Source organism: Brassica napus, chromosome C8 (genome assembly GCF_020379485.1).
Source record: "Brassica napus cultivar Da-Ae chromosome C8, Da-Ae, whole genome shotgun sequence".
NCBI lineage: Eukaryota > Viridiplantae > Streptophyta > Magnoliopsida > Brassicales > Brassicaceae > Brassica > Brassica napus.
In genome coordinates this window covers 4,077,045-4,090,115 of record NC_063451.1, presented here as the reverse complement: position 1 = coordinate 4,090,115, position 13,071 = coordinate 4,077,045, and the positions used below count along the sequence as shown (strand labels likewise).

The following is a 13,071-nucleotide window of genomic DNA, read 5'->3' as shown; positions in this document are numbered from 1 at the left end:
ATATTACAACAGTATTTTGTAAATTTTTGTATTAGTTTTTGTTGCTTTAGAAATACTACAACAGTTAAGATATTATGTTCTTATATTTTGTAAGTGGCTAATTTAAAGATAAATATTTGCTAAATTACTAATTCTCTCTTTTTTTTGGACAGCTAAATTACTAATTATCTAAAATTATGCCACATCACTTATGGGACAAATCGTTTCACAAATGCATTGTATCTGTACATGTTGCGCTCAAATATAACTGGCACAATATTTCTCATCCTCCCTAAAACTGCTACTTTGGTAGTCACCACTTCATCTCATAAACCAATATAAAGTTGATTTTGCTCGCTTTACATTTAGTACTCACACCGTGAATATTCCTTTGTTGAGATGGTTATAAATTCATCCCAACAACTGAAAATAACACCATCTATCCCCCAAAACAATCTTCAGATGATCAGTAATACAAACATTTCTTGATTACAAAGTTAAGGGAAAACATTTTTGATGCTCGATCTTTTCCTTCTGAACAACAACTTGTTCAAGAAATTGTTTCTTTCTTGGAACCATCTCCATCTTCTCAGCTTTCGATTTGTACTTGCTCTGGACGATCAATGCATAATGTGAATTCTACCAACATCATGGGTAGCTCTAGTGTTATCATCCAGCTTTTTAAGGTGAACCTTTTGTGTTGAATCTTCTATACTTCTCTGGAGAGAGAAGTTTCTTTTCTGTGGAAATTTTGTTGTGGTGGTTATTTCAATTGTAGATAACGCTCTTAGTTGCTTAAGTTTTTCTTTTTTTTGTAAACCAGTTGCTTATATAAGTTAGTAACCATTTTTGACACTGATAATTTTGCAGAAGCTATTACAATATCCCATCCCTACAGACAAAAACTCAATCATAATCAAACACCCATGAACACCTTAGACCACCTCCATCCATTAGAACCTCTAATTAGGTCTAATCATTAAATTTAGAGTAAATAAGGTGATTTGACAAGTTTAGAACCTTGGTTTGTGGAAATAAATTTTTCTTCCTCCAATGGAAGAACCCCATAGGGGTTCTTAAAAAAAAAAATTTAGTAGAATGATTTAAAATAAAAGCATACATAATTTTTTTAATACTAATGACATACAAACATATTACAAATACAAATAAAAATAGTAAACGAGAAAGAAACGATTAACTTAAATTTTGATGTACATATATTCTCAACCAAATCATCTTTCAATTGTTGATGTATTGTTCTATCATGAACTCGATTCCGAATGCTCATCATATTGCCGAGATTTGAAGGCATATCTGTAGAAAATGTGAAATCCACTTGTGAACTTCGGTTTGAATCCGGTTGTGCGAAAACTGATACATCATACTGTGTGTACCCATCGCGTTCATCTTCTACGATCATATTATGTAGAATGATACATGCTCGCATTATCTTTCCAATTTTTATTTTATCCTACAAAAGAGCTGGATTTTTTACTATGGCAAATCGAGCTTGCAAGACCCCAAAAGCACGCTCGACATCTTTACGTACAACTTCTTGATTTGTAACGAATAAGGATGCTTTCGGACCTTGCGGAAGTGGAATAGATTGGACAAAAGTAGCCCATTTTGGATAAATACCATATGTGAGATAGTAAGCCAAATGGTACTTGTGTCCGTTGACAATGTAATTCACTTTAGGAGCTCGACCTTGTAATATATCATCAAAAACCGGTGATCGGTCTAGAATATTGATATCGTTTAATGTACCTGGAGGTCCGAAAAACGCATGCCATATCCAGAGATCTTGTGAAGCTACAGCCTCTAAAACAATGGTTGGCTTTCCTGATCCACGTGTATATTGACCTTTCCATGCAGTAGGACAATTCTTCCACTCCCAATGCATACAATCAATGCTCCCTATCATCCCGAGAAATCCGCGTATCTCTCCAATATCGAGTAGTCGTTGAAGATCTTCTGGCGTGGGTCTTCTTAGATACTCATCTCCAAATAAATTTATAATTCCTTGAACAAAATGTTCCAAGCATAAAAGCGCGGTGGTCTCACCAAGTCGGAGGTATTCGTCGACCGCATCAGCTGGGCAACCATATGCCATCATTCGAATTGCTTATGTTGCCTTTTGTAACGGAGAGTGACCAAACCTTCCAGTAGCATCTGTTTTATGTTGAAAGTATGGGATTTCAGCGGATAGTCGATCAACAATAAGCATGAACAAGGACTTGTTCATTCAAAAACGGCGTCGAAACATGTGAGAAGGATATGTTGCATCTTCACTAAAATAATCGTTCCATAACTGCATGTGTCCTTGTTCTCGTTGTCTTTCAATGTAGGCTCGTTTCTTTTTTGACCTTGACGCTTCTTGATGAGCTTCATCTTGAAGGAGAAGATTTTCGAATTTTTGATCGAAAATTTGGTCGAATCTCTCGTCCATCATGTCTTCATAATCATTAGAAGAAGAAGCCATTTAGAGGAATATGAAAAGAGAAATGGTGAGAGAAATGAATTCTTGTTCAAAGGAATGGTAAAATGAAAAGAGAATGATAAGAGCAAATTATTAAAGACAAAAAAAAAAAAGACTTGTTTCTTGTGAAATGGTAGGAGAAACCCAAAGAAAACACTACTTGCAAAGTTTATAAAAGAAGAGAAATGGCATTGTTTATAAAGAAAACTCTGAAACACAACTTGTTTCTTTACGTGGAAATACAACAACTTTATAAACAAATAAAACATGTGAAATGGCAAAGTTTCTTGTCTTCACCCACCTTTGTTTGCAGTGAGTTGGCTCTCTCTTTGACATACCAGCAAGCTTTGGACTCGCAGAAGCATAAGCTGCAATGCGTTTCCAAAAGGCAATCGCTTTTTGCTCATTACCAACAACCGGATCCTTTGAAGTGTTCAACCAAGCACTGATGAGCACCACGTGTTCTGTTGGTGTCCACTTCCGTCTCTCTTTGCGGTCTTCCACAGTGTGACCTTCCAAGGTTGCATCTTCAGCCCAATGTGGACCAAGTCCAGACACATTCGAGACTGAGAAGTCTAAACTAGGTTGAGGGTTTTGTTGTTGAATATTTAAGAGGTCTATAAAGCTAGAAGTTTTAGAATATGATTCCATAAAAAATGGTTATGGATTCGAAGGAAATAGAAAAGAAGAAGGATCAAGAATTCGAAGGAAATGGAAAATAAGAAGGATCAAGAATTGTTCAGATTTTAAAGGCAACTTTAAGATTTCAGTTGTTGAAATAACTTCATTTATGTATTATTAATGGCAATCAATGTTCTAACCTAAAACTAAAAGCATCACGACAACTAAATGTAAATCAAATCAACACAACTAACAAATATCAATATCTAACAAAGCATTAAAAGATAATTGTACTTACCTCTTCGTAACTGCAGTGCAAGTGGGATGCTTTGTTGATGTTGAATCCGTAATGAATGCAAAAGAAACTCTCCAACTGCTCTGTTCACCATCTAACTTTCTATTTAATATAGGTTTTACATCTGGAAGAATGCAAAAACAAAAATAAAAAGCATTCAACTCATGAGAATATTCACATATATACAAGTGGTTGAGCAAATTTAGAAGTCAGAGACAAACCTGTGACTACCGTTCTGCTTTAAGAACATGGTTCTCCGCATCTCCCTCAGTGTCTCCCATACACACGTACACCTTCTCGAGATCAATTCCTCAAACCAAAACACAAAAAAAAAATGAAACGTATAACTTAGTTAAAGGATAACAATACACCTTCTCGAGATCAATCTCATAAGCTAATCAATTCTATACCCAATTAGTACACTGCAAAACTCGTGTAAACATTAATCAAGAACAACTATTTGATAAATCAATTCTATACCCAATTAGTAAAGAACAAATCCAAACGCACACTCAGCTACTAAGCAATACCCAAACCACCTCGATGATCATTTCGATACACAATAAACTCAGCTTCTAAGCAAGACCCTAAACTAAATTCACAGCATAAAATGTGAGAGCTTGAGTAACTAACATTCTTCTAACAAGAGACCTAAGATGGAGCTCTAAAAGCCAGTTATTAAAATGTCCACCACTAACCTCTTCACCTCCTTACCGTCACCACGCATCCCCTCCAAAAGGAATTCAACTTTCGGAGCCAAGTTGTTATCCACACTGTACGTCAACAGTGCCGGAGACCTCACCACCATCTTCACCACCTCTTCTCTCGTAAACCCTAACCCTTCTTCTACGTACTCAATCTTCGGGAGAAGCGAGATATCGACTTCGCGAGATCGAGATCTCTTCGGACAAGAAGTGAAGAACCGGTAGGATGTCGGATTCGGGATCAGAAGTTAGCAAGTCAGGGAACATATCGGCGATTCGACCAACGGCAGGTCTTGAGAGTCCGGTTCAGGAGAGGAGAATCTCGACGGAGAGGACGGAGGAGATGGGAACAGAACCGTCTTTGAATCCAGACAGAGAACATGGAGTGATGTCGATTAGAACCTCCTTTGGTCTTTTACAATCGAAGATGGAGTGATCTCAAGAAAGAATCGAGAGAGCAGATGGATAGATAGGAATTGGAGGAGGAATCCAAACTGATTTTGACAAAGAACCTCAACGAAGCCGTCGAAAGAGAGAGAGAGTCATAAATGTAAGGTTTAATGGGAGAGTGACAAGTAAGGGTTCCTAACAGCTCTATAAAACCCATTTTTGACACCGGTTCTTTCCTTTTAATTTCTTTTTCATTTATTTTTTTTCAGTTTGGCTTAAACATTTCGGGAAGAGACGCCGATGGACTTGCTCTTAGTGTGTGTATTGTGAATCTCTTTATTAACATTTTTAGAATTGCATTGGTTTAGCCGTTTCAACAGTGCAAAAAACTCATAAGAAAGTGATGAGATTTATAGACAAAAGAAAGTATTGTTGTTTCTTTAGATGTGATGATTAATATTTTCGTAACCCTTGTGTGTGTCGTTGAGCTTAGCTCTCGTTATGGTCAGCTTTGTTTCAAGATCTTCCTTCATTGATCTAATCTGTTTCCATGTCAGCCTTTATTCCTTCCTTTTTGTGGTGCTTTGTAAATAATTTCTTCAGGACTTGAGCTTTATTAAGGTGTTGACTCCCACGATCTCCCAATTGATGTTTCCCGTGAGATTCTTCAAAAAAAAAAAACACTTGCTGCTAGTGTAATAGAAATATGAAGAATGACACAAACCAAATAAAGACAAACGAAAGTTTCGAAGTGATGCCTTACGCTTCAGGAAACCACAATCTATTACTTATCCAATACACTACCAATCTAGTAAACTGAATCATAGCATGAGGAGAACTTAACATGCAGAGGCAGGACATGTCAACCACAAAGACTTAACATCATATATGGTCTCTTAAATTCGGTGATATGAGAAATGTTTTACCTCTTTCCCGTGACCCTCAATGTGTCTGAACCCAATCCAAAATCAAAAAGAGAGTATATTAGTGCCTATAAAGGTAAAAGAATGGAACCGAAGGGTTGACGTGTAATACCTTAATCGCTTGTTTAATTGTTGACTGAACCAAGGTGTAGGCTTGAAGACCTAACGAAGGTAACTTGGCACCAATACTATTCCATGGCAAAATCTAGATTCAGAAGTGTGATCGGTAACATAAATACATTTTTTTTAAACATCTTCCTCCAAATTCAAACCTTATGTCTCCAGATCTGAACCTTCTTCTTTCAGCTCTCGTGCTTCTTCCTCTTTCTTTGATGCATCGTATGGTAACCCAAGCCACGTCTCCCCACCTCTTTCAGTGTTCTCCCCGGGAACTTGTTGCAATTATTACTCTGATTTGATTCAGTCGTTCAAGTTGATCGATAGGACGGGCTAGCTTTGAGGAGAAATCTAGCGACACTGCTTAGGAGGCTCAGTCCTAGACCGGAATTCTATTCTGCTCAAAGAAAATTTTTAGTGTTGTGCGGAATGAAAGGATGATGTTCAGGGCATGAAGGTACACCTTTTTATAGCAAGAGAATCACGGACTGGAAGAAAGGGAGGTACATTGAATGAGGAATCATGCTAGGAGTGAGATAAAGGAGTTAATTAAGATAGTCGTTAATGATAACGATTGAATGCATCCCATAACGGTTCTAAGGCATTATGAAATCTAGACCAAACGACATGAACAGAAAATTGCTCCAGATATTTTCCGTTAATGATCGTCTCTCATCACCTTTTAGAAACTCCATGGACGGTGTTTGAAAGCAGAAGCTGAAGAACATCAAAACCCCTAGAAATAAAAAATGGGAATCGATGAAGACGAAGAGGGTGATTCTCAGGTCGGTATAGACTATAGTGGAGTTGTCTAGTGGAGATAACAAAATTCATCAACCCACAAACAAAACATTATCAGCCCAATAATAAAACATTTGGAGCCCATCAACTTAAATTCATTATCCCCAAAATAACATTCATTTTTCGAGCCCGGGTGAAAAGTTCTTTTAGAAGCCGCCACGTGTCAGTAAAAGCCCATTCTAAATGATGACATGGACGCTTGTGGAGAGAGGCAAGTTAACTTTATTATTATAGATAGATAGATAGATGAGTCGAGGGCATTTGTCGAAAACCTGAGCTAGAACTCTGTTTTCAAGAACCGCTAAGGCTTCAGAAGAGTTGATGCAACAAGGTGTCTTGTATTGAGCTATAGAAGCACCTAGGGAGATGAAGAAATCAATGAGGGAGTCAGACGTTCCTTGTTGTACCACCCTAATCTCTAGAGCTCCGATTAATCCTAATTCTCCTATTCATTCTATACAAACGGTTATGTGATTCCTCCACGACACAACAACATTCCACCAATACCTCGTTATCAAGTTCGAAGAGACCATTAAAATTTTTTTGACTTCAGCTCCCTATACATAACATAATTATAGATTAGGGAATGAATTAATTCTATTAGAATGGAGGATTACAATATATATATAGTGTACAAGAGATGTCTAGGTATTAAGTATTTACTAATCTACCCTTATATACACTTAGTCTCTACACTCCCCCTCAAGATGGAGGGGCTTTGGTTACTCCAATCTTGGGTATGAGCTCATTGTAGCGGACGCGAGATAAAGGTTTCGTCAGTGCATCATCTCTAGTCGAGATATGTGCAACCCAGAGAGCCCCCGACTGGACATTTTGCCGTACAAAGTGAAAGTCCAATGCCAAGTGTTTCATACGAGAATGAAAAACTGGGTTTGCACTCAGATAATTGGCTCCCACATTATCACAATAGATGACTGGTTTCAAGGGAAGAGTGACTCCGAGTTCAGTTAACAGTGAGCAGACCCAGCTTAGTTCCGCAGCAGTGTTGGCTACAGAACGATATTCTGCTTCAGTCGATGATCTCGCAACTTCTGTCTGCTTCTTTGATGAGCAAGCAACCGGTGTGGTGCCAAGATACAAAATGTATGCATTTTTGGACACAAAATCGTCAACATCACCAGCCCAATCGGCATCGGAGAAGGCATTAAGTGTGATAGGTGATCGAGAGGAGAGAAAGATACCATGAGACTGTGTTCCAGCAAGATAGCGTAACACTCGCTTGACCGCTTGCCAATGGTCGTCAGTCGGACGATGCATGAATTGAGATAATCTGTTGACGCTGTAAGCGATGGCTGGTCTTGTAAACGCCAGATATTGGAGACTCCCAACCACTTTTCTGTACTCATGAGGATCAGCAAGTGGAGTTCCGGATTGTAGACAAAGTTTTGGTGAGGTCGCCATTGGAGTGGAGACCGTTTTAGCTTCTAACATCTTCGTCTTGGGCAACATATCATATATATATTTACGGTGCATCAATTGTAGTCCGTGCTGCGTATGGGTAGCCTCAATGCCCAGAAAATAGCGGATGTCAGTGGGATCTTTGAGAGAGAATCGAGCAGACAGCACACGTATCACACCATCAAGTAGAGCACTGCCGCTGCCGGTTATGATGATATCGTTGACGTATACCAATATGTAGACGATATTAGCTCCATTGATGTAGATGAAGGCAGAGGTATCAGCTAGTGAATTGTGGCAGCCCATCTCAGTGAGAAAATTCTTGAGTTCTTGGTACCATGCCCGAGGAGCTTGTTTGAGGCCGTTCAAAGCTTTCTTGAGGCGACAAATGTGGTGTGGGTGATCTGGATCAACAAAACCAGGAGGCTGAGAAACATATACTTCATCAGTGAGTGTTCCTTGTAAGAAAGCGTTGTTAACGTCAAGCTGTTTAATTTTCCAGTCGCAAGTAATGGCTAACTGCAAGACTAGACGAATTGTGATGGATTTCACCACCGGACTGAATGTTTCAGCGTAATCGATCCCATACTCCTGACTATCACCGCGTGCAACCCATCGTGATTTGTACCTGTCAAGTTGACCATTAGGCAAATATTTAATAGTATGAATCCATTTAGTCGCAATCACGTTTTGCGATGGATGCGGCGAAACCTGCTCAAACGTGTGGTTACGTAGTTGAGCGTTATACTCATCTCCCATTGAGCCACGCCACTTAGGATCTCGCATAGCCTGGGCTAGGGTTGTAGGTATGGTGGGTTTGGTTTCAGTGGGTGTGGCGATGAGGGTGAGCTTTTTAGTGGGTTTGGTATTTTTTTTTTGGCTCGGGTCTGCATAGGATGGTCATTTGTGACTGGTGGAGGAGATGATGTTGGTTACGATGAAGTGGAAGATGAAGAAGATGACTGTGTTTGTTGTGTTTGGGATGGTGATTGTATAGCTTACGTCGGGGAAGGATTTGTGGTTAGAGTTTCCGTTTGTACCTGCGCAGAACTAGATAACGTCTCATTTGAATTAATTTCTGACCCATTAATATTAACCTATTCTTGAGAAATAGAGTGTGCCGATGAAGGCATCGCTTGATGCAAATGGTGAGGATCTTGGCTCGGGGGTGGCTGAGGCAAAGCATGTACGAGTGGTGGCTGAGAAACTGGAACATGGATTGGCGGGGTGTAGGGAGTTGAGACGTCTTCTTCGGTACTGGGTTGATTCTTTGGTGGTGTGTATGGGAATGCCGTCTCCACATACTGCACATGGTGAGATGTGTAAATCCTTCCAGTAGCAAGGTGTAAGCAGAGATACGCACTTTGCATAATTGAGTAACCAAGAAAGATACACGGAAAGGAGCGATGGTCAAGCTTGTGTTGAGTATAGGGACGCAACCACGGGAAGCATAAGCAAACGAATACGCGAAGCTTTAGATAGTTTGGTTGTTTCTGGAATAGCTTCTGGTATGGAGAGTTGTTGTCAATTATAGGTGACGGGAGTCGGTTGATCAGATACATGGCTGTAGCGAAGGAGTACGTCCAATACGTAGGTGGTAGAGAGGCTTGGTGAAGTAGAGTTAAGCCGGTTTCCACAATGTGTCAATGCTTGCGCTCCGCCATGCCATTGTGTTCGTGCGTATGGCGAGGTGATGTCAGGTGATAGATTCAGTGAGAGGACAGGATGGAGGGCAATGCAATGAACTCCCCGCCATTATCGGAATAGAGCGTGCGTATCTTTGTACCAAAGTAGTTCTCAACCAAAGCCTTGAAAGCGATAAACGTTTCTTTCACTTGGGATTTTTGTTTAAGAGGATAGAACCATGTGTATCTGGTGTAGTGATAAATAAAGATAAGGTAGTATTTGAATTGATCAATAGAAAGGATTGGAGACGTCCAGACATCTGTGTATAAGTATTCAAGAGGCTGTTTTGAGGTAATTGTGTTTGAGTAAAAGGGAAGCTTATGACTTTTATTAATAAAACAATGAGAACAAGTGGATTGATTTTGAGAATCTGAAATTGGTAATGAAAAAGCTGAAACAATAGATTGCAAAAGAAAGAAGATGGATGTCCCATACGGGAATGCCATGAAGAGAGAGACGTTTTTGGAGTGGGTGCTGCGAACAGGGAGATGGTATTGGATGACGTTACAGGCCACTCGTACAGCTCGTCTCTAGTTCTGCCTTGGAGTAATCGGACCCCCGTGCTGAGATCCTTCACCTGAAAATGGGCAGGAAAGAATTCAACCGAGACATTATTAGTATTGCACAAGCGATAAACGGAGATAAGGTTTTTATGTAAATCAGGGACATAAAGGATATCATTTAGAGTAAAGTTTCGAAAAGGAGTATGAAGGGAAGTGGAACAGTATGCGAGATCGAAAGGCCGGACCCATCCGCGATTGTCACTTCTTCACCTCCAGTGTAGGGTTGATGAAGCGCCAAGTTGCTCAAGTCTGTGGGCAGATGATGAGTTGCACCGCTGTCGAGGATCCAGTTATTGAGATTGTACGCTGATGCCGTTGTCATGTTAGTGCGAGGTTGCCACGAGTTACGAGCTGGGGAGAACGAACGTTGATTGCTGTTGAAGGAGCTCTGGTGGTTCTGTAGTTGATGACAACGTCTTGCGCTATGTCCATGGACACCACAGAGTTGGCAACATCCTTTGTATCCTCGACTGGCATGATCAGGACGCGGCGTGAACTGAGATTGCTGCCACGTTTGTTGGTTCTTGCAGATGTTGCGCGACTGTCCTTGATAGGAGTTGCGATTGCCATTATTGTTTGAAGAACCACCATAGTTGGCAACATTCGCGGTAATAGGAAGAACCGTTGATGCAGGCTGCTTGGCTTGAAGCTTCACCTCAAAGTTTAGAAGTTTCTCATGGATTTCGGTGAGAGAAGGAGTGGTATCGTGGCTCTCAATCCGATATACCACTTGCTTGTACTCCTAAGGTAAGCTCTCGAGAACATAATCAACATGATCTTCAAGTTCAATTGCCTTGCCGAGCAAGGCTAACTGATCAAACCTGGTGACCAAGGGAATGAGAAGGAACATTCAATTCCTTATGGTTCCCATAAAAATACACCATTTATAAGGAATTAATTTTCTTTTCTATTCCTTATCATTCCTTTTTTTTCTAGAGAATAACAACGCAAAATTATTCCTCATTATTTTTGAGGAGAAACAATCATTCTCACTCATTCCTTTAATTTTATTTCTCTTTGTTCCTTTTTTATTTGTTCGTAGTGTTCCTCAAATGGTCACCAGTCACACCGTAGAGAATCCTTGAAGATAGGCGTCGATAGTCATGGTTCCCTTGGTCCATGTCTTGAGCTGTTGTCGTACTTGTTTGACATGAGCACGACCGGGCTTCGCATAGGTTTCAGATAGTGTCTCCCAGATCTGCGCCGAAGTCGTTGTTGTGGAGAGTATGGGTTGGATCGTGACGATAATGGCACCAAGTAAGGCACTGTAGATGAGTCTGTCCTGTCTTTTCCACAAGGCATACTCAGGGTTCGCCGAGATAGCACCATCAGTTGTGATTGTCGGGGTAGGGATGACTGTGGATCCATCGAGAAACCCAGCTATATCATACCCATCTAGAAGTGCGTGGACCTGGTGGCTCCACATGAGGAAGTTAGACGCCGTGACCTTAGTGACGTTGTTCATATTGACGTTAAGGTGACCAGATCGAGTTGGAATCAACACGGTTTCATTCGTAGATGTTGGTGTAGAAGACATTATGTTTGAATGAAATAGCCGGCGGCTAAAGAAAATTTTGAAGTTTAGGTATCGTTAGGTTCTGATACCATATAGATTAGGGGATGAATTTATTCTATTAGAAAGGAGGATTACGATATATATAGGAGAAAATGTGTATTTAAATACCAAACTATCTCAAATTCTCTAAAAAAAATACAAACTTTTCATTAACCCAAATAATTCACAAACTTATATTAGGTACACATTTGGTCAACTTAATTTGTCGTTAAATCTCCATCTAATATTCTGTTTGTTGATATGAGAGAATAGACCAAAAAGCTAAAAATTCCAAATTGATACTTTTAATCCATTTTAGAACCATGTCTTCTTTGTCTTCTCTTTCTTTCTGCAAATAATCTTCCATCTAAACTAATTATCTCTTCTTTATGTTCTCATTGGACATTGCTAGATATGAAATAGATTTTTGTTTATAATTTTATTTCCTGCAACAGTGTAAGGATTTTATATATGTTCGAGTGGTTTTACTGGTCACAACCCGAAAACCATACTTTGAGGAGACTTTGGACTACATAAGATAAGTGGACACCAAAGAATCTCTAGTAGAAGAGATGGATGAGGAAGCTCAAGAAGTGGTGTTTCCCGGCACAAGCGAATTGACTTTTATTTTATTTTCAAACTTTTTCTGTCATTTTTGGACATGCGCAAACTGTTTTTGTTAATTTCAGTGTGTCATTTTTCTCGTAACGACAAACAGACATGCATTAACAGTAGCTTTCTGGTTTGTTTTTGTTCCTGTTTAACAATTATGCTCTGAAAATAAGAAGAAGATGCAAAAGAAAATAAAAACTCAAAACTTGTTACGCACGCCAACCTTACAACTGATACAAAGAAAGACCATCACAAAGGGCAGTAACAAAATCATACTCAGTGTCAGAACAAATGTGGGAACCGAAATTCACACCGTCGAGTTTTGTTAATCGGAGGAAAGCCAAGTTAACCTAGCCTTCCTTGAAAGTCCCGGTTGTCTGCTGGGCCACACACGACACGATCAATATGAAAGAATAAAATGAAAATAAGCAGAAAAAGAGAATAAGAGGATCTTATTCCCGAATTCACGTTTGAGCGTGAACAACAAGGACAGACCTAGGCTACAAGAGCTGTTGGTACGTTCGCTAGTCTAGCGACCTAAATCTAAACTAGTTGAGTCGCAGCTCGATTAGTAAAAACGAAAAAAGATGCCTAAATTGCTCTAAGTGCTAAGTTGCTCTGAGGTGCTCCCCTCTTTCTCTTCGTCCTAGGTCCTCCTTATATACTCCTCCTTAGGTCGGTTTACCTCTTCTTGGGCCGGATTTGTCGCGAAGCGGGCTTTTCCATATTTCCTTCTTCTTAGTGATTATCTTCAGAAATTTGACATTTATCTCTTTCCGCGGACGAGATAAACCGTCATACCAGTCTTTGGGCTCAAGTTTTTGGGATCATAGATGGGCCGTTGTCCGTAATTCGGACCCTCTTTAGGCCGTATCGAGACTTAAGCGTTTTTACCATTTTACTCGCGTAGTAGTCGTTGGCATAGGC

At 39.9% G+C, this 13,071-nt stretch overlaps 1 long non-coding RNA gene across 1 annotated transcript; it reads right to left on the bottom strand.

Annotated features, from left to right (window-relative positions):
• Positions 1-1,081: 1,081 nt before the first annotated feature.
• On the bottom strand, positions 1,082-7,259 carry LOC125591445. Its single transcript, XR_007327450.1, has 3 exons — positions 5,504-7,259; positions 3,596-5,419; positions 1,082-3,498 (listed from the first exon to the last, which is right to left on the bottom strand). It is a non-coding gene; the product is annotated as an uncharacterized LOC125591445 (long non-coding RNA).
• Between the last annotated feature and the right edge of the window lie 5,812 nt (positions 7,260-13,071).